Genomic DNA, 21389 nt, shown 5'->3' with positions numbered 1-21389 from the left:
ACTGTGAGAAAATAAATTCCTGTTGCTCAAGACACCCAACTCATGCTACTTTTTTTATGCAGCCCAATCTGACTAATAACACTGACCACATCTCCATGAAGAGTCACAATGTACCCTATCAAGGTAACAGCTCTGTAAAGTTCTGCTGTCATGATGACTGCTTACCTTTAAACTGTGATCCTGAACTTCTGAATCTACTGACTACACAGAACTGCTATTATAAAAACTGAACACAAAGAGAAGGTCATGTGGATATCCATAAAATTTCTGCCCTTGCTCTCCAGAACTAAGGAGATAAATAGATAATTACCAAAAATCACTTACCAAATTATAAAAATGGAGAGATGTCATAAAAATGTAGACAGCTTCACAGTATGATGATAAATGTAACCACAGTTAAAACCTGAGTTCAGATTCTATCTCTACTCTTAACTGGCAAGCTGATCTTGATCAAGTACCTTCTCTGCTCTGGCATCAGTCTCCCAATTTGTAAAATAAACGATCTGGCTGATGATCTCATTAACTAAGTTTCTCCTAACTCATCAAATTGTTGGTATGCCAAGACTCCTAAAAGGCCCCCTAGTATGGTTCCAAAATGGTTAGCATAGAACTCTTTTCACCCCCTTCCTGCCTCAGAAATCAACCCAAAATAACAGAAGCAGCAAGATTCAGAAACTTGAGGCTACATGCTGTCTGTAAAATGAAAACATCATGTATAGAAATGGAGAAGGATAGAAAAATATAAAAAGACATGGCAGAGAAAAGACAAAGCTGAGTGTCCAGAGAAGGAGATCATCATGAAAGAAACTAGCTCAACCCCTCAGACTCTCAGAAAGGCAAGAAGGATGGGAGGTAACACATATTTGGAAATGTGGGGCTCTGAAAATAGGGAGGACTTCTTGAAAGACTGTATAAAAAACAAATGGATGAGGCTGAGAATATAGCTCAGTGGTAGATCTATTGCCTAACATGCACAAGGCCATGGGTTCCATCCTCAGAACCACAAAACAAAGAACAAATAGACCCAGTGATGGGCAACCTCTTAAATGACCCCAGTGATTCCTAGGTCCTGGTATTCACACATTTGAAGTTTTCTTATTGAACCAGGGTCAATCTGTGTGACCAAAAGAACATGGTAACAATGGTAAGTCACTTCTGAGTGTGAATTATAAAATACACCCTGCAGCTAACACGTGTGTACGTGTGTGTGTGTGTGTGTGTGTGTGTGTGTGTGTAGTATCATTACCAGCCCTCTGAACCAGTATAGGGTTTCTCAACAGCAACACTGTAAGCCAGAAAATAATGAAGCAACACCTTAAAATTCTGACTGAAAATTATTCTCAGCCTAAAATTTTTGTCCTGGTGATATTATCAATAAAATATGAAGACCCTTCCAGATACTCATACACTTAGGAAGTTTACTTCCATGCATCCCTGTTTTAGGAAACTGCCAGAAACTGTTTAACACCAACATGACTTAGTCATAAAAAATGGAGCTATGGGATTGAGGAGGCAGAATTTCCAACACAGGAGAAAAATAAGGGGCACCCCAGGAGGAAGCCACACAGCCAGCCAAGGCACCTGGGATAGGTTGAAGAGGAGGGCATAGGACCCCAAGAGGAAGCTCTCCAGGGTGGGGTCAAAAGGTATGAATACATGGAAATCCATATCAAAAACTGTTTCACAGAATTACTGGAAGATGTAAGAAGTCTTAGCCAGAAATGCAAAGAAAACAATAAATTCAATAAACTGTCACAACTATTAACATTTTAAGAGAGTTGGTCAAGAAAATATATAGGATTATAATTCATTCAATAGTGAAAAATAATAATATAACAATGAAACCCTTTTCATTGGCAAAAATTATAATGCAATTGGATTTGAAGGGCAAGAGAGTTGAAAGAGGTGAACAAAAGCAAAATATTCTTATCTAGCATAATAAGAATTAAGCAGAGAATGTCAAAAATGAAGTCAAATGAGAGCCATATATACATATTATTTATGAGCCTGGAGAAATGGCTTTTTAAAAACGGAAAAGGATGGCTCTGGGGAATGAGAAGGAGTAGAGGAGGGGAGACAGAGACTGGGGTTGCTGTTTTTATTATAAGACTTTTAGCTCTATTTGTCCTTCATGGATTGATGCTCAAATGAGAAGGACACCTCAGGAATGCCATCAGGGATGGTACCAAGTCCCTCCTACCTACCTCCCCAACCTTGTCATTACATAAGACTCCTAGAATTTGTACCACAAAAGGAAAAGGAAAAGGGACCCAGAAAAGACTATAAGGACAATAAGAGTTTGAAATAAATACTAAATCCAATCATAGAAAAATGAAATTACACTTCTTAACCACCTGAGTGAATGAACTGATAGTGGCACAACCCAACAGGGCTTTCTAGAATGGTGATAGTGTTCTGCACTGTCCAATGCAGTGACAGCAGACAGGGCAGTGAAGAGGTGAAGAATTGCAAGAACTGTCAAGGAGGTGAGATCACAGTGAGAGGGCAGTGACAGAGATGGTGATTCCAGCCAAGCAGGAGGTAGCTGAGGTAGAATATGTGAGCAGGTCCAGCTGTTTGGGAGGAAAAGTTAACATAGTGGTAGGTGGGATGCAGGAGGGACCTAAGTGAGTTTCCAGGAAGAGAATGTGACTGAAAATGTGGGAAAAGCCAAAACTTGTCCAGGCTATAGGGGAGAACAGAAGCCAGGCATAATGGAAACGGAGGGGGCCGCAGGCACAACAGCCCTTTTGGGACAGATCCTCAAGGAGACTCCCCTAGTAAGTAGGATAAGAGGCAAGGAAATCTTTTATTACCTTCCAGGAAGGAGTTTCTAACTGATACAGAGCCACTAACACTGCCTCAGGAAAAACATTTCCTGATTAACTCTGAAAAGCTGGGCTGTACATAGAAAAGTCTCTGCAGCCCAAAAGCATCACTACAACAGACCACCTGGCCTGAACATCTGCACCCTGAACAAGCTCAACCTGCTGGTGATCTGAGGTCACATACCCCTGGCCATATCTCTTAGCTCCAACGAGTCCACAGGACCCCAAAGAATGCCCAGGGCTCCATTCACAGCCAACCTTGACCGCTGATGAACCCATGTGGGTCTTTTCTCCTTCCCATCACATGACTAGGGAACCAGTGAGAGTTCTCAAGTATGTATTCTTTCTCCATCTGGGGTGGAGTCCCCATCTGAGTGGCTGAAGTGTGTAAGAGAAACCTGAAGTTAAAGAGACCACCCACCAAAGCGGCAAAGAGGAAAACAGGGACCTCCTGGAGCACAGGGACATTGGCCCTAATAGAAGAATTTGGGGAAAGGTTGGCAAGGATTTGTTGACTCTGATTACAACCCTGGGAAGAGGAATTGGGTGGAATAGTAGCTCCAAGGTGCTAATGAGCATATCTTGTACAACCTCTGCAAGGTAGTCTGAACAGAAACCTGCCCTTCCTTATAATCTCCATCCCAGCTTCCACTGCAACACACACAAGCCACAACACAAATGTCATCTCCTCCAGATCCCTAGCTGAGGTAAAAATTTCCCGCCATGTAGTCCCATAAGGCCCTGTGCTTCCCTCTCTTAGCATTTATCAACTTTCTGGAAAATTTCTGTTGAGTTACTCTTTACCCACTGCATGTAGCCACCATGAGCCCAGGGACCATGTTTGTCTTGCTCACTGTTGTATACCCACTACCTGCAATGGTGCCTGGCAAGGGACCTGGCTAATCGTAATGCAAATGTAGACACTTCCTCCGTTTCAGTAAGAGGCCAAGTTCCTTCCTCAGAGAAGACACCTTCATCGACACTGCCTTCCAGTGCCAGGGATCTCCTCCAGGAGCTGGCAGGAACTCAGAGGCAGCTGCAGCTTTGATAGTTCTGTAAACTCAGAGAAAGGCAGTGTTTGTGTCCCTGCTGCCTCAAATGAGCCAAGCTAGTGTACTCTACACACTTAAACATCCTAAGGCAAGGTACAAGGTCAGGGCTACATCTTTCCCACATCACAGGTGTGTGGACTAAGTAATTGCAGATGGATATATATTAAAATGGAGTTTAGGGAAGGCACCAGTGACTAACGCCTATAATCCTAGCTACTCAGGAGGCAGAGATCAGGAGGATCATGTTTGGAAGCCAATCTGGGCAAATAGTTCTTGAGACCCTATCTCGAAAGTACCCATCACAAAAAGGGCTGGCAGAGTGGCCCAAGATGAAGGCCCTGAGTTCAAGCCCCAGTACTATGAAAAAAAAAAAAATAGAGTGTATTCCTGGGGCATGGCTCAAGGTGTAGAGCACCTGCCTATCAAGCGCAAGGCCCTAAGTTCAAGTCCCAGCACTGTCAAAAAATATAAAAATAAAAAAGTACAATTTCTAATGTAGGCAACAACATTTCTTCAGTTTTACAGACACTGTCACATGTTATTACAATATTCATTGTCTTTTCTCCTGACTTAAATCATTTCCTCAGTCATGAGACCATCAGTTCAGAATCTGATGTACAGCTATCAGAGAGAGTAACAGACACTTCCTGCTCCAACCTTGAGTCCTAAAATAAGATAATAATTCTGCTGACACCTCAGAGAACATTCCATCAGTTGGTCAAAAATGGATGAAGTCAACCAAATATATTTCCAGGACCCAGCAGGACTTGAGTTAAACACATTTAAAAAAAAAAAAACTGAAGGAGGAGAGAGGAGATGGCTGACTCTTAAACCCAGAAAATTCATGAATTTACTACTTGACCGCAGGCTAAAACCATATTAATTTTATTTCAAATGTATATATCCAAGCTAAGAGAGGTTGCCGTGAAAGGTTTAAATCTTAAATCAAATGTTCTTTCCAATAAGGTCATTACTGACAAGTTGAAATGTTGCAAAGGATGTATTACATGATGGATGTTTGTCATTTATTCAAAGAAAAATGCTACAGTGAGACTTAAGGGTCATTTCCCAAACCACAAGGTATTCTCAAGGGGCAAAGCTGCCAAGCGATGAAATCCAAATTGCTGTCCTCCCTTCCCGCCACGTTAATTACTCCCGAACATTGCAAGGACAAGCATCTTGCTCGAAGTCATCTGTCTCCCCATACTGCTTAAGGAACGTGGAGCCAGCACACTTGATCATCAAATTGCAGAGAAAAGAAAAGGAAAAGGAAGCTTACATGGTCACAGAGACCTGGAGGCTTCTCCTGAGCATGATATTGTATCTAGAAATAACCAAGGTAATCAAGGATAGCCCTGAACCAGAGATGAATGTAGATTCAAATTCCTCCAGGTGGTGCAAGACCTACCATAGGACCATTAAGTAGTAATACTGCTGCAGTATTCCCAGCATCTACAACAGTGATAATCAGGCATTTGAAGAATCCCTAAAGTCCCTACGGAGCAATCAAAGGCTCCACAAAATAAAGTTCAAAACCAGTAGGGAACTTGAGTTTGCATGGGTGTAGGCAAGACCAAAGTCTGACCATCCACTTCTTAAGGGGTGACCATGTGTAAAATGTGAAACAAAGTAAAGAACCTTGCCCTAGTGCCCCCAGCTCCTCTCAGAACCCCATCCTTCACTCCAAAGACTGATGGTACAAATCCTCATTGACAAGTAACTATCATAATCAAATAGCAACAGTGGTTGCAATAAAGTCAAATGTCTTTCATGTACAGTACTTTACAGTTTGCAAAGCATTTTAAACACATTTTCTCACATCTCCTCCTGAGACATATCTTAGATGGGTGGGTGGGGGCACAGGGGTACTTCCTTAAGTGTATTTTATCTCTCTGAGGCCCAATACCATGCAGAAAAGGAGATGTACCAGATTAAGACTGAGCACTCCCATCTCTAGCTCCACTGTTCTCTCTTCTGCATGGAGCCACCCTCTCACCCAGCACCCAGAGGACCCACCTCACACACCCATGGGTACATAAACAGGCCATACATTACTCAAACGGATCTGCAGTAAGCCTGTGGTCCCAGGGGAAATGATTGGCAATGTCTCATGATCGCCCTGGGCAGGGCCTTATAAAGGATGTCATCTACAATAAGATGTGGCCAGAGCTCTCTTTGGAGCAAATAAATTGGCTCTTGTGTGACCTCCAAACATTTTCTTGAGTATTGAGAACAAGAGTCTGTAGAATTGGTCACATTATAATGATACTGCTACTCTGTGCTGATCTGCTCAACGATCTTCCACAATATTGGATTTTCTGTTCTGAAACTGTGTGGAGATTGCATTATAGGAGGATAATTCTCTGGATTCAGGACAAATTGCAGATGTGAACAAGTCATCTTGGATGCCATATTCAAGTAGCACATGGTATTGAAAAACCATCTATAACTCACACAACTTCCTGGATTAGCAACTTCAAGCTGTATTAGCAAAGGACAAAGTCTGGGGATTCAAATGGCAGGGCAGACTCTTTCCTTCACACACACTGAGAAAACAGCTGTGCAGACCCACTCCCTCCATGCTTAGGTTGTTCCAGGCTGCTGGAGTCCAAGTCAGGCACCCTGAGTTTTTAGCAGTCTCACAAATGTTCAGTCTTGACTAGGCTTTGGAGCACTCACGCGCATGTCCCAGAGGGCTCCATGTACCTGGACTTTTCTGCCAGGATTCATCCTTAGGCATGAATTTCTCTTAACAAATGAGAAAACTAAGGCCAAAAGAGGTCTTCACCCAAAGACCACCAGCAATGTCTTTTAAAGACAATTCTCGCTATGTTGCCCCAGCTGTCCTAAAACTCACAATCCACCTGCTTCAGCCTCCTGAGTGCTGGGATTACAAGTGTGTGTCACCATGCCCTGCTAGATTTTCAGCAATTTAAGATATGTAGTAGGACATTGGTATAGAGAGACACTAGATAAACCAAACAATAATATATCCAGTAGTAGTTCTTTGGGCCACTAAACTAAGCTCTGGGACTTATATGATAATTACATCAATAGAATACAAGACATACGTTGTTAGACTTAGTTTACAAATGAAGAAACTGAGACTGAGTTGTCCAAAGCCACACAACTAACATGAAGTGTTCTCGGAATCTAATGAAGTTCAGCCAGGCTCCCAGGTGCATACTCATCCCCCTTCCTCAGCCTGGGGCATATACAGGCACTCAGCAGGGCTGGGCTAGGCTGGTCTGGAGGCTGCAGCTGACATGGATTTTGCAAGTACCATACAAGCAGGCTGTAGAGCACCTGGTCCTCACTCTCCCAGAAAAGAACCCTTCTGCTTAACTATCAGCAGAGCCTGTAACAGTAAGATATCATGGACCAGCTGAAAATGCTGAAGCCACTGCTCAGAAAGTGGCTTTTATGAACAGAGTAGCTAGGAGTCCCCCACATTTATCCTGTCACCACCATGCCTTAGCCCCTTTCCTCTGGCACTTCTTCTGAGCCAAGAAATGGGACAAAGATCTAGAAGGGGCATGAACTCAGGCTCACGTGACTGAGACGGCCACAAATGCCCTCCAAACCAGGCCACTCACCTCCCCTGGGACTCAGGCTCCACGCTTCAGGAGTCTGCTCACTCACAGGAATGGCAGACTAACTCTGTGTGCTGGGGGGAAAAGAAAAGCAATTGATTTTGTTTGGAAGAATTTTTATGTTAGTCCTTTTATTATCTCAAGAAGGGTCATGAAATCCTCTAAAGCAAAATCAATTACAGCCACACTCAGGTTGATCGGAGCAATCCTTTGGCTTACGAGCAATAGGCAGGTCTCCAGAAGAGAAGCCCCAGTCTTTGAGCTGTGTCTGGTCCACTCCCTGCCGCCTTGGATCCACGTCAACCTGTGCTCTCCATAAACTCCTTTGTTGGCTCACCGAAGGCCATGCCCTAAGACCCACAGTGTGGGGCAGGGGTGGACATCAGGTCCAAGCTGGACCAATTGAATCCCTCTCCAAGGAGTTGAGAAGTGGGACTCAGCCAGTTAGTTGAGTGTGAGAAGAACAGAGAGACATTGCCTTGGTGGCTGGGGAGAAGGCATCTTCTGCTTGCATGCTCTAGAAAGCAGATAGAACCCACGTGAGCAGAGGAGGAAACAAATGGCAGGTGTAAGCAAGCAGAAACAAAGGACAGAGTTGTGGCAAGTCTTTAGACCCCTGTACCAGACTCCCGACCCCAGGCTTGGCCTCTAGAAGGAATTCAGGTGGATCAATGATAACCCTTTTTTACTCAGTTAAGCTAGCTCAAGTTGCTTTTGTGTTGTTTTTAACCACATATTAGAAGTATATTTTTTGTTTGTTGTTAAATACAAAAAAAATGCCCCACAAATTTGTTTAGCTGTTTTTATTAAGGAATATAATATCATAAGAAATATTCAGAATAGGTAAGTCCATAAACACTGAAAATGTATTGCCAGGGGACAAGGAGGGAGAAATGGGAAATGATTGCTTAATAGTTGGGAGTTTTCTTGGGGAGGGGTGAAAATGTTTTGGAACTTGATATTGAGTGCAGTTTGAATGTACCAAATACTATTGAATTTTGCACTTTTTAGATAGCTGATTTTAGTTGTGTGAATTTTCCCTTTTTTTAAAAAAAGTATGTTATACCTCTGGACAACAGGAAGTTCCATTATAGATGTAGAATTTACCAATGAACTTGCTGAAGTATCTTATTTATTTGTCCATTTGTTCATCAATGGGAATATATGTGTATACACACGTTTTATATATATATATATATATATATATATATATATATATACATAAATATGTATATATATGTAAAATGTCTCAAGCATTGTGCTAAGAATACTATGGTGAGTAAGATGGACACAATTCTTGACTTAGAGAGCTGAAAGTGGACAATTAAAAAGATGAAACATGGTCTTGAGGCATGGCTCAAGTGATAGAGCACTGGCCTTGAAAGTGTGAGACCCTGAGTTCAAACTCCAGGACCACAAAAAAAAAAAAGCTAAAATATTAAAGTGCTGCAGGATATATCCATTGTTGTCCTCCAGCACCCACTCCTACCTTTCAAATAAGGAATTCATTTTCTGCAATACAGAACGGAGGATGATTCTATCCACACCTTCCAAGAAGTCAATCAGAATACTCCCATTCTCCTGATTGGTTAGGAATGGGCACATGACCAAGGTGAACCAATGAGAATCTCCCTGGAACTTTTCTGCCATCACTATTCTGAAAGACCTTGGATTTCCTTGACCAAAGACAAGAGACAGATACCCAGCGCTCCAAAATTAGCTGCCCACTGATGCATCCAGTGATGCAGATAAGAAATTATCTTCCTTTTTGTTGAAGCTAATTTGAAGCTTGAGTTGTGTTCTATAACTTGTGTTTAAGATTCTTTCATTTCAAGGAAGACAAAGGAAGTGCATGGAAGCTCAGAGCAGGCACACCTATTAGAAGATCACAGGTCATATGATGTACTTTGCCCGAGAATTTTTATGAATATATAGGATTAATTTTTATCTTTTAGACAGGGTCTCTCTGTGTAGACCAGGCTGTCAAGCTCATGATCCTCCTGGTTCAGCCTCCAGAACGCTGGGATTGTAGATGTGCATACCACATATGGGATTTCAATCCTGACTGATAATTGAATATTTACACCCAAACTGCTATTTCTGTACTTCACTAAATTATGATTTCTGAAATATGTGATAGTTGTCGATGCTTGGAAAATACAACATACTCTCTGTAATCCCCTCGGGAATAGTCAGTAAAGGAGATATTCCTGGGGGTTGTGTCTCCAGAGTCACAGAGTCACAGAGTCGGACTGAAGGAACACAGTGGTGGCCACAATGCAGGAATAACCCTCTGTCACTGGCAGCTCAGAAGAACCTGGATTGCTCATGTACATCCTCCATCATATCCTTCATCCCAGCAGGCCTGAGGCTGGTTCCCTAGCAACCCTGCTTCTTTCTTGTCCACCCACCCAGAATTGCAGTCCAGTCTTCTTCCCTAAACTACTGGGATCACTCCCTGGTGGTTGGATTCTCAAAGTCTACTGCCTCCATCCTTCTTCAGCCCTCCAGAAAGGGATGACTCCTCAGTGTTCATCACTTCCATACAGGTACATGACATGCTTCCACTCACCTTTCTCTATCAGATGTTCCTTGCCACTCCATCAGGTAGGAATTATCCTCTCCATTCTATAGATGGGGAAACTAAGGCTCAGAAAATCTGGATAGCTTGTCTAAGGTTACATAGATAGCAAATGAAAGAGCCAGGGTAGACAGTTCAAATAAAAATCACCTCATACCAACAGACTGCTGTCCACATGAATACTCACAGTGTAAATACCCTCCTATCCAGGCTGGGCTTTGCCAGGTCATTCTATCATCTGTCTCTGTGACACTTTGTGCCTCCTGCTGTCTTAACTGGCATGGGCTGTGACCCTGCTTCACTCTCTGAATGCAGCTTCCATGTCAAGCCCCACCTCTCTGGGACATCAAGTCTATTCCTGTTCTACTTCTCACCTATCATGGATCCCAAGAAGTCACAGGTCACAGAAAAAAGGAACATGGTGGAAAAGCACAGAATCCAGGAAGCCTTTAGACAACCGAAGGTTTAGGTGTCCCTGGACAGTTACAGCTAATATAGAAGTTGATAAGCTGATTCCGGGTGTGGCTGATGTTCCTAAAAACTAATTTGGACTTTGCAGCAAAGGGAACGTGACCCCGGCAGGACTCTGCCCCTGGCTTCCTAGAGTGGGCTGAGTGGCACCAGTCCTCAAGGCCTAGGGATCTTCTGGAAAAAGCAGGAGCAAAACACTTCTCCAGGGTTTCTGGGAAAACTGAAGATATTTTGTAAATGTCTTTGTTTCCATTTAAAATCCTGAGAAAAACTCCAGGAGACATTATGTCACCAGCCAGTCACAGCAGTCATCTGTGACAAGGCTGGCTACGCCGAGCCAAGTTGCCAGCCCCGGGAACCATAGTCTGCCTGTGCACAGTAGTGTGTTTGTGTGCATGTGTATATCTGTGTATGTGTGTAGTTTTATGACTATAGCACACAAAATTGCTGTTTTTGTAAGTCCAAAAGCAGAGAAAGATTGGCAATTTCATTTGTTTCAATTTCATGTTTTGAAAACTAGAAACTCCATATTCATGAAAGATTTATTCAACAACCTTCAATGAAAATGTGCTTTTCAAAGCCAACAAGCAACACAGAAGTATTTGGTTTTCAACTGACAAATGGAAGAGGCAGGGCCTAAGACAGCAGGCCCTGCTCCCAATTACACACAACTTCTGTCAGCTCCAGGGGACGGGCAGGCTCACCATGCACCTATCAAAGACATCAGCTGCTGGAAATAAAGTCAGACCCTTTGGGTTCTGCTCTGAACCCCTGTTTGCGTCATGTGCTGGGAAGATTATCCTGTACTCTGCTTCTGTTTGCTGGTGGAATCAAGTGCTTCCCCTGCTTCCTGAAGACTTCAGAACTCAGGGCTCAGCCTACCTCTCCACTCCTGGCTTCCCAGACTGGTAGTGGCTTTCTCTTCCTGGTCCTCCTCTCTCTCTAGCTCCCTTGCTGTGCCCATGCAGGGCCAGCATACAGAAGGATGGCTTTTGTGCATGTTTTTAAGTTTCTAGGAAATGTATTATCAGGAAAATGCTTGTATTTATCCAGATCTGTCCCCTAAAAATATGACAGGAGTGAAAAAAAAAAAAAAGAACCTCAAAAAGGTTGCATGCTGCTTCCAGAGAGAAGAGGCTCTTTGTTGATGTCGGGAGCCTGGCAACCTTATTGAGGGCATGGGGAAGGAGAGACCTGGAAGATGGCAACCAGCAAGGGGCAGAGTTGGCTAGAAGAAAGGATCTCCCCAGGAAGGGAATCTCCCCAGGAAGGGATGCACCCTTAAAAGCCACTTAGTGGAGTCTTTGGTGTCTGCTCTGCCCCAGACAGCCTTTCCACAGACCAACCCTAAGAATGGCCACACAGCCCTGGGTTGGACATGGCTGCTGTTAGACCTGTGGGAGGAGGCAGAGGCTGAGAGGGGAGAAAGTGGCAGCAGCAGTCACAAGGTTGATTTGACTGGTCCTTGTTGGGACCAACTATGCCTCCCCACTGTTTCCAAAGCATTTTACCAAAACAAGGTCCTTTAGTGGTGTTATGTAAAGTGCACTATTTGGGACATAGCTATGCTTTAACAAAGTTGTTTATCTGAAGTTCAAATGTAATTGGTGTCCTGTATTTTCCCAGTAACCTTAGGAGGAGGTAGAAGCTCCCAAGAAGGATTACAGAACCAACTGCTTACTTTATCCCCTCATCCACTCCTCTCCACGGAGGCTAAACCCACACTTCTTGAGCAGAGGAAGGACATGGTCAGGAGTCAGAGGAAAGTCAAGATGGCTCAAGATGACAAGTGTCAGCTCCTCTCCTGGTTCCCTGCCTCTAGGCTCCCCTGCCACCCATTACACACACACACATCTAGGCTGAGCTCTAACCTAGTTCCCAGACTAAGGGTCCAAGCATAAATGATTTAAGTAGCTCCCCACACCTGTCGGTCACTACCAGGAGCCATTGTGACATCTTCCCCAAGGCACAGGATCAGAGTCACATTTCTAGCCCCTCCAGCAGCCTTTTTTAAGAGTGACTTTTTCTTTTCATCTTGACTGCAAATGATAGCTGTAAATCATTATGCAAATGATTCACTAAAAAAGAAATGGAAAATAGAGGACATTCTGAATAAAAGAACATGACACAGTCCTGCAGAGCTGAGATGTCCTCTTGCAGTCTTTTCATATGTGTGTGCTGACTTCTGTTCACATAGCTGGCTTCATACTGTATGTTCATTTTTTTCTTGTTTTTCTCACTCCAATTGTTTTGTATTTGACATCATCCCACTCAATTCAATAATGATTTACCAAATGCCTACTTGAGGTCCCGCACTGCGTATGGAGCAATAGACAAGCTGGATACACCGTCTGCCCTGGGATGCTGTGGTTCAGGGTGGGAGTCAGACATTGAACCAGGGAGATGAGAAGTGAATTAAATAGTCACCCACAAAATATGCAGTATAAATCAATCACACACTTTGCTTTTGCAGAAATATATTCCTAGAAATACAGAGGGACTATTCCAAAGGGTTATATTTAAAGTAAATATTTTGTGGATGACTGACTAAATGGTAGAACATTTCAATACAAATAGATAATGTGTTTTTGTTTTTTATTCTGGAGCTGCCTTGGATTACTACTTAATAAGGCACTTAATAAGTAATAAAGCATTATAACGACCTCACAAAGCACCATGATGACTGTGGCGCAAAAACATTCTTCTACCACACAATCTTTGGTGGCTTTATAGTATTCCTTTATGTGAATACACTATAAGTTCTCTAATCCCTTATTGCTAAACATTTAAATTGATTCTAAATATTGACTTTTCTAATAATGGTAATGAACATCTTTATGCATGAATATCTGTGTGATCAAATCTAATTATTTTGGGGGGAAGCTCTATGGTCTACTTAAATAATGATTCTTGGAACAGATGGCTAGTTGTGCACAAAGCCTTTTTCTCATCCCCCTGCACACACACTAGACTACATTTCCCAGGCTCCTTTGTGGGTAGGTGAGGCTGTGCCATCATTTCTGACAATGGAACAGAGATGACAGTGATGCCTCCACCAGCACTGAGCGTGGCCCATTAAAACCTCCCATGCAAACTTCTCTGTGTTCTTTCTACTTCTAAAGTCCTTTGAAGCCATGTGTTAAAAATAGAAGAGGAAGGAGCTTGGATCCCTGAATCACCATTTGAAAAAGAGTTACCCATTTACTGCTCAGGATCAGCCATTTTGAACATTAGCCAGCAGGAGACGGAACTTCTACTGTGCTAAGCCACTGAGATTTGAAATTTCGTCTGTTATGGCAGCTGGTGTTAACAAATGCAGGAGTCCTTTTTGTACTTCCCATACCTAATTCCAGTCTTTATTGGGCATCTGAGGTGGTAGAAATGCAGTGGTGTCTCCAAGTTTCCCTCCCCAGTCACCTGTGCACTCTCCCAATTTCACAGGAATCAGGGCCAGTCTTGTTCTTGACAGTCTCTCTCCCTCTCTGGAGTGCTGGCCCAAAAGCTGGGCCTCAGCTGAAGCTACCCTACCCAGCACTTCAAGTAGAAAGACTCCAGTGAAGGCTGCCAGCTGCTGTCCTGGAAGGCCTTATAGCCTCTGCACCTGGAAGGCCAGCACCAATTTCTTTCCATAGAGCAGAAAGAATCTCTATAGTCACAGGATAAATAACCCCACAGATTACAAATAACCCATTCTCTGGGCTCACTGGCACACCCTCTATGCCTGGAAACCTCTGTGTCATTTTATATGTATGTCTCTTCCATCAGAAACCAAAGCAAACAATATCACCCTGTTCTGGGGAAAGCTAAGTGTTACTGCATAGCTTTTATTTATTTTGGGGGGCTTGGGACGCCACTGCCCGGGGTTTGGGTCAGCAGGGGATGTAGGCTTTGCAGTCCCATTCTAAAAACCCCTTTCTTCTGCTGTGCACTAGTGGGGAGCCTCTATATTTTGGAGACTGGTGTTGTGCGCCTTCATGGAAGCTGTGGGCTGGTCCATCATTGTGCTATGATTGCCATCTTGTGGCAGAGACAGAGCAAGGCAGCCGGGCATTCCTGGGAGGCATCATTAGGACCCCAAACCATGACCAGCCTTCAAAGACCACCATGAGATGATGGTCAAAATCAAAGTTGCTTCCTCTCACTGCTTCTCAAAGCCCTTTCCTTTCTTTTTCTTTCCTTTACCTACAAAATAAAATCCCTACTTTCTGCTTAGGATCCTGCAAATGATATGCTTAGGGAATTATATGCAACTAGCTCTTTTATTTCATTGCTATAAAAATGATACACATTTATCATTTAAAGATTAAAACACTACTGAAAACCTTAAAGAAGCCACAATTCATCCAGCTAATCTGAACTAGCCAGCATTAGTTTTTTGTCATTGCAGTACTTGGGATAAGACCTCCACACTACCCACAAGCAGAGAAGCAGTACAGCCAGTACAGTTCAGAGCTTTGACTCTGGTGCCAGGCTACCAGGGTTCCTGGCTGGTTCTGCCAGTTCCTAATTTATGACCTTGATGAAGTTACAACTCTCTGTATGTCATTTTCTCATCTTAGAAACAGGGATGGACGAGGAGAAACAAGGATAATAGTGGCATCCCTCTCATAGTGTCCTGAGAAGAATTCCTTGTAAAGACTCTGAACAGTGCCAGGTACCTGGAAAACATTTGCATGCTAGCCACAATTATGATGGATGGATGAACAGGCAGACAGTGAGATACACTTTTAGGAGAAAGATACTAACTATGCATGTCACTTTTTGCTTTTTGTAAAAAAGCAAACATATATATATATTTGTGAAAATAGGGAGAGGGAATCCATAATTGTAGAAACTCAGAATTGGGTAGCTGGATCCTCCTGGATCCCCAGGTGATCAACCACGTGTCTCCTAGCTGTTGCTTAATCTCTGTCTGGTCTCCCTCTACCACCAGCATGCCCACGGGCAGTGCTGTAGCAGTTTCCACTTAAGCCTCTCCACTCAGGAGGAACAATGAGTGCTAATAGCCAACCAGGGAGAGACTGAATTAGAAGAGAAAACCCATCCTGGTGTGGCACAAATCTACAAGTTCCCTGAGAGAGGTTGCTGGCTGTCAGAGACCATGTGGTCCCAGCTCCTCTTTCTCTCCTGGCATCCATGGATGCTCAGCCACATGTACTGAGGGAGTAGGTGAATGGCAGAGGGTCAGAGGACTAGAAGGCGAGGTTTAGAGAGCCACTCCCAGGAGATGCCCACACTGAGAAGTCATTCTGGCTGAATTCCTGCTTACTATCAACAGATGCAGTCCACAATGGGGCACTCCATTCCCCACCCCCATACCCACACAAAGTACCTTAGACACATCTGTCACCTTATCTTCTAAGTTAGATATTATTACCTCAATTGGATAAAATGAGACTTAGAAAGACATAGAAACTTACCTAGGGACATACAGCTAGTAAGTAGCAAAGCCTGGATTTAAATTAAGGATTCAGGGTGTCTGACCCCAAAGCTCTTTTAAATTCTTACAGAAACAAAAAAGCAATAATTCACCCATTTGCCCGTTTCTTTCCAAAATCTCCTGAAATTTTCCATATCTAGCCTCAACCCACATTCAATCTAGCCAAGGGGTCCCAGGGAAAATTTGAAATTAGCTTTATAATCTTTACCTCCTTTCATAAGCATCATGGCGAATTAAAATATTGGCCATCCAGAATCCTCCTAAAATTGGGTGGGTTGGATTGGTTGTTTCACACCAAAATGATAACCTAAATGTCTTCAAAGTTGGCCATTAACCTGAGGCTGTTTCCTATTTTAGCTCTTAAGAAACAAACCACAACCTAACCTACCACATAAACAAACCAAAATCTAATTTACAAGCATATTTTTTTGGAACATGTAGCTGAGTTTCGGTCAATCACAAACCCAAATCTCGGCCAATCACAGTCAGCCAACCATGCCCAAATAAGGCAAATGCCTGGCTATAGCCAGTCAGACGATTTCTCTACTTTGCTTCCACATTTGGCCTGTAAAAACTAACTGCTGCCATTGCTGGCAGAGCTCCCTGAGCTTCTTCTGATTCTGAGTGCTGCCGGATGTGTGAACTGTGCTTTGCTCAAATAAACGTCATTACATTTAACTTGCCTCAATAATTTTTTAACAAAAGTGATTAACCTTTCTCCAAACCAGAACCAACCTTGCTTCTCATTCACCTAACACCTTTCCCTCACACCCTATCACCAAAGAAGAAAGTCAAAGTCCCCTTGCATTTAAGGGCTTGCACCATCGGGCTTTAGCCACCAAGTCTATCCTCCCCTCTCTGAATAATCTCAGGCCTTTGTTCAGGTTGTTCCCTTACCTAGAAATTCTTCCCCAATTTTCACATTAAGAATTTCTTGAGAAACAGCAAGGCCCAGCAAAAGAAAGAAAATATGCTGGGTGGTGGTTCATGCCTGTAATTCCTGCACTTGGAAGGTTCAGGAAGGAGGATCTCAAGTTTGAGGCCAGCCTAAGCTACATAGTGAGACCCTGTCTCAAAAAAAACAACAACAAAAAGAAAAAAAAAAAAAAACAAAAACCAAAAACCTCCACTTCCGATGTTATTTGTTACATAGAAATTTTTCTCTTTGGAATTTTTTATTTTTTTAATGGGACTGGGGTTTGAACTCAGTGCTTCGATTCATACTTGCAAAGCAGGTGCTCTACTGCTTAAGCCACACCTCCAGTCTATTTTGCTCTGGTTATTTTGGAGATGGGATCTTGTAAATTATCTGCCCAGGCTGGCCTCAAACTGCAATCCTCCCAACTTGCCTCTCAAATAAGTAGGATTTCAGGCATGAGTCACCAGCACCCAACTCTCTTTACCATTAGTATTTGGACATTTACAACGATGTTGGTATATTTTACTTTCTAATTTTTAATCATTGTTTCTTTTTTTGTACCATTTTTCTAGATGATATTTTCAACATTACTTTCTAATCTTTTTGTTGATTTAAAAAAATATTTCCACTCTCATGTTGTAATTTTCAAGAGATATAGCTTGTTCACATATTATTTTTAGCATCCTGTTGCTTTATGGATAAAATAACTCTTGATTAATAAAAGTTTTTAAAGTTTAAAAAAAGAAAAAAAAACAGGAGTTGCTCCTGGAAAGCTGTCTCTGATATCCCTCATATGAAATTAGAGTCTCTCATTTGAGTTCAACTAAACCCACTAGGGCTGTCCATGTCTCCTTTACAGGCACCTAGCAACTGCTCAACACATGTGTGATTGTGCATAAAGCTACAGAATAATGAAAATGACCTGAGACAAACTTTAAGAGAAATCATGCTCTGCTAGAAAGTCTCTCAGTGCCTACACCTTGCCCTGTCCAGGGACTCAAAGCCACTAAGGAGGATATAAGAAATCAAGGGTCAATTCTGCAGTTGTGAAAGTTACCACATGTGCCACAACCCTCTGTGCCACCATCCACTGTCCTGTACCTGTCTGTGGTACAAGCCTCCTCCCAGACCCAAGTAGAACATGGACCTGCTGTGTCTCTGACCACCCAGAACCCAAAGACAAGTGGTTAGACCCACTCCCACTCTGAACTCTGGGTGAGATGGCCAAGTAATGCAGAACTGACCGATGGGGACAGTGTGCTCTCCAGCTCCCCAGCATCCCCATCCAGGATTGGAAGAATAAAGCCTCCCAATGAGGGAGTCACAGGGATAGATCTCAATGGGATCCTTTTTCCTTTATTGTTTAGATCTGCCATATAGAAATGAGGCATGAAAGGCTACAGCCAACTCCCATTGGGAATCCCACAGTCCTATAAGAAAAAAGAAGTTAGCAGGCTAGAAATGTGTTTACAAGGGTCAGTCTGGTCAAGAGGTGACAGCATAGACACTCTCTCTTGCCCAGGACAGGGGCTCACACCCTGGGGCCAATATTCCCTTTTTTCCTCACCTCCTCCAAAGACTGCAGGTATGAACAGATAAGAATATCTCAAACAAGGGCACGTCCATGGTGTGGCATGGGAAAGGGAGAACACAATGTTCCCAGAAACATGTCCTAGGATTCTGTTAGCCTTAGATTTGTCACACGTGGGTAGTCTTGAGAAGACTCTAAATCTCTTTGTGAACTCATTAGCTTTGTAAACAGGCATTGGATTTTGATTCTAGAAACCTGGGTACAAGTCCCAACCCAGCCATGTGACCTTACATAAGGTGTCACCTTCTGTGGCCCTCAATTTGCTCAGGAGGATGACAGAGCGGACTAAGAGACCTCTCTGTGATCTCTTCTCTGCAGTTCTCAGTACTGGCCATAGTGTGGGAAAAGGAGAGGAGTATGTGTGAGGCTCCTGCTCCTCTTAGCTCCCTCCCCAGATGTAGCAGATGACTGGCCAGGTTTCCACTCTCAGCTTCGTCTACCCTGAATGTACCTGGCCCTTGTTTAAGAAGGGAGCTTACTGGTCTACCTCGGTCTACCTCACAACTTTACATAAGAAAGGCATAGCAGAAAGACTGGCCCATAGAAGTTCAGGAGGGGACTGGAAAACAGCTGAGCAATCCCCACATTTTACAGGCAAAGAAGATAAAGCCCTGGAAATAAAAAGCAATGATGGAAGTGAGACCAAGAGCTCTGGATCTTCCTCCTCTGATCATCCTCTCCTTCCAACTCAGATTGCCTAGGATGAGTGGGCCCACATAGCACTAGAGGGACTAGGGTGGTGTGCACAGAGTGTGAACATGGAAATTATTAACTTTGGGAATCAAGCTGCATTACTGCCCACTTACTTGCATGATCTCAGCAATGGCAATTTCATACATTTGGAATTAATTAAACATTTTTTCTATCCTAGAAACAAACCGGGATCATGCAATGCATGATTCATCCTATGGATCTAAAGAAAGCAATGGACCCTGTCCCAAAAATACAAACACCTAATTTTAAAACAATTTCAAAGTGTCCCTAAATTCAATGAAACCCACAAATATTCCACTAGGTCTTCTTGGGCCTCCTCTAGATTTAAAATCCCCAGAAAAGAAACACCCCAAACTAACTTTTTAGTTGAAATTCCAAGGGAAAAAATCTTAACTCTGCCACTTACTAGTTACATGATCTTGTTTGGAGTTTGCAAACAACTAGACCTCCATTTTCTCATCTGTGAAATAGAGATGATTTCTCCTGCTTCATAATACAGGGCTGCTGCAGGGTTTGCAGTCTATTGTGAAAACTAAAAGATCCTCAGTGTTGTCTAAGTGCCAGGCTCTGTTCTATGTGCTTCATCTGCACTGTCTCAGAAATCCTTGAAGCCAGGTCCTATTATCACCCCCAGTTTATAAACAGAGAATTAGGGATTTTTCCAGATGGCAAAGTGTCTAAATGGCACAGCCTGATGATGAACTCCAGAACCACTATACCATATTGTCTTTGTGAATGACAATTTCTTGTACTCCAGAAGGGTGTTTTTGTTAAAAAAAAAAATCAAAGAAGAATAGAAAGGAAAGAAAAGACAGAGCTGGGTGGAAAATGAGTTAACCCAAAGGGTCTTCTGCCAACCTGCCCATTTTTCCCTTTTCTAGAGACAGAGGCAGAAGTATCCTGCGCCTGGGGCAGCACAGATGTCCCTGAAGGTCTGTCTCACCAGGTCCCAGCAGCCCAGTGTTCTGAAGACCCTTACACAGTTCCACATGCAGACACTGCCTTAAGATGCTCTACATAAATCATCCCATTCAGCATCATTGTAGCCCCGTGAGGTAGATAATACCATGCTCTCCATTTTGTAGACAAGAAAACCAACACATGTTAAAAGTCTCCCCCAAGACCACAAGCTAGAAAGAGGCCAAGCTGGAGGAATCCCCAGATGGCCAGAGGTCAAAGCTCTCATCTGCTGTTTTAATCTTCTACCGACTTCAGGGTCTCATAAATGGTTTTAATTTAACAGGCTTTGGGGTCAAATCCTATAAGAATGGGAGGTGTTCGGAAAGGAATTTTAAAATGCACAATCCATATACTGCACCTGGGAGCTGACTCTACCTGGTGTTAACTATGTGGGTGAACAAGGCTCAGAGGAGGGAGGTGGAGAGGTAGAGGAAGTGTGTTGGTGAATGAGAGCAGAGGGCAAGACAGGCAGCACTCAATGAGGAGACCAGTGTCCTGAACTCCAGCTTAAAAGCATCAGCCTGTTATGAGTTCCAGAGCCCCTGGGGAAACACATGCCTCCTCAGCCTGTAACTCAGAACCCAGTACTCTGATGTAAACATCAGTAGGGCACAGAACAGCCCTTCCTTCCACATCCACCCAGGTGAGACAGACCTCCTTCCTGCAATCTAAGTTTGGCCTTGAGCTCAGCAGCACAAGTTAGTGGTGTAGGTTGAAGACTCCAAAAGAAGAAGGACAGAGCAACAGAAAAACTGACACTCCCTTCCTTATGTGTAGAGAATATAAAGTCTCACTTAAAAACTGCAAAGTTTGTCTGAACTCTGGGTGTACCGCAGTTTAGAATCAGTGAGCTACCAGACCTCTGGACCATAGATAAATAGCTGTTGCCAACACCAGGACACCACCTATATGGACAGGACTGATAAGGCATGCAACCAATATGGCATCCAATATGGCTACGCTTATGCTAAGATGCGATGACCTCTAGAGCAGTGTGCTGGGACCCCCACTTTTGGGTGTAACCAATCAGCAGGGGGCTAATGACATAAGAGGGGAGCACCCTGGAGGAGAAAATCACATAAAAAGGACACCTGCTGAGGACACAGCAGAGTGCTCTCCAACGTCCTCCAGTGCTCACTCAGAGCACTAGCATCAAGGGACTCTCTCTTGCATGAGACTCTCCTTGCCAGAGGAACTCTCTTTCTCTGAGTAGGAGAGGTCCTGCCCACCCAAACAAACT

The sequence above is a fragment of the Castor canadensis genome, chromosome 11, assembly GCF_047511655.1.
Source record: "Castor canadensis chromosome 11, mCasCan1.hap1v2, whole genome shotgun sequence".
NCBI lineage: Eukaryota > Metazoa > Chordata > Mammalia > Rodentia > Castoridae > Castor > Castor canadensis.
This window is presented reverse-complemented; position numbering follows the sequence as displayed.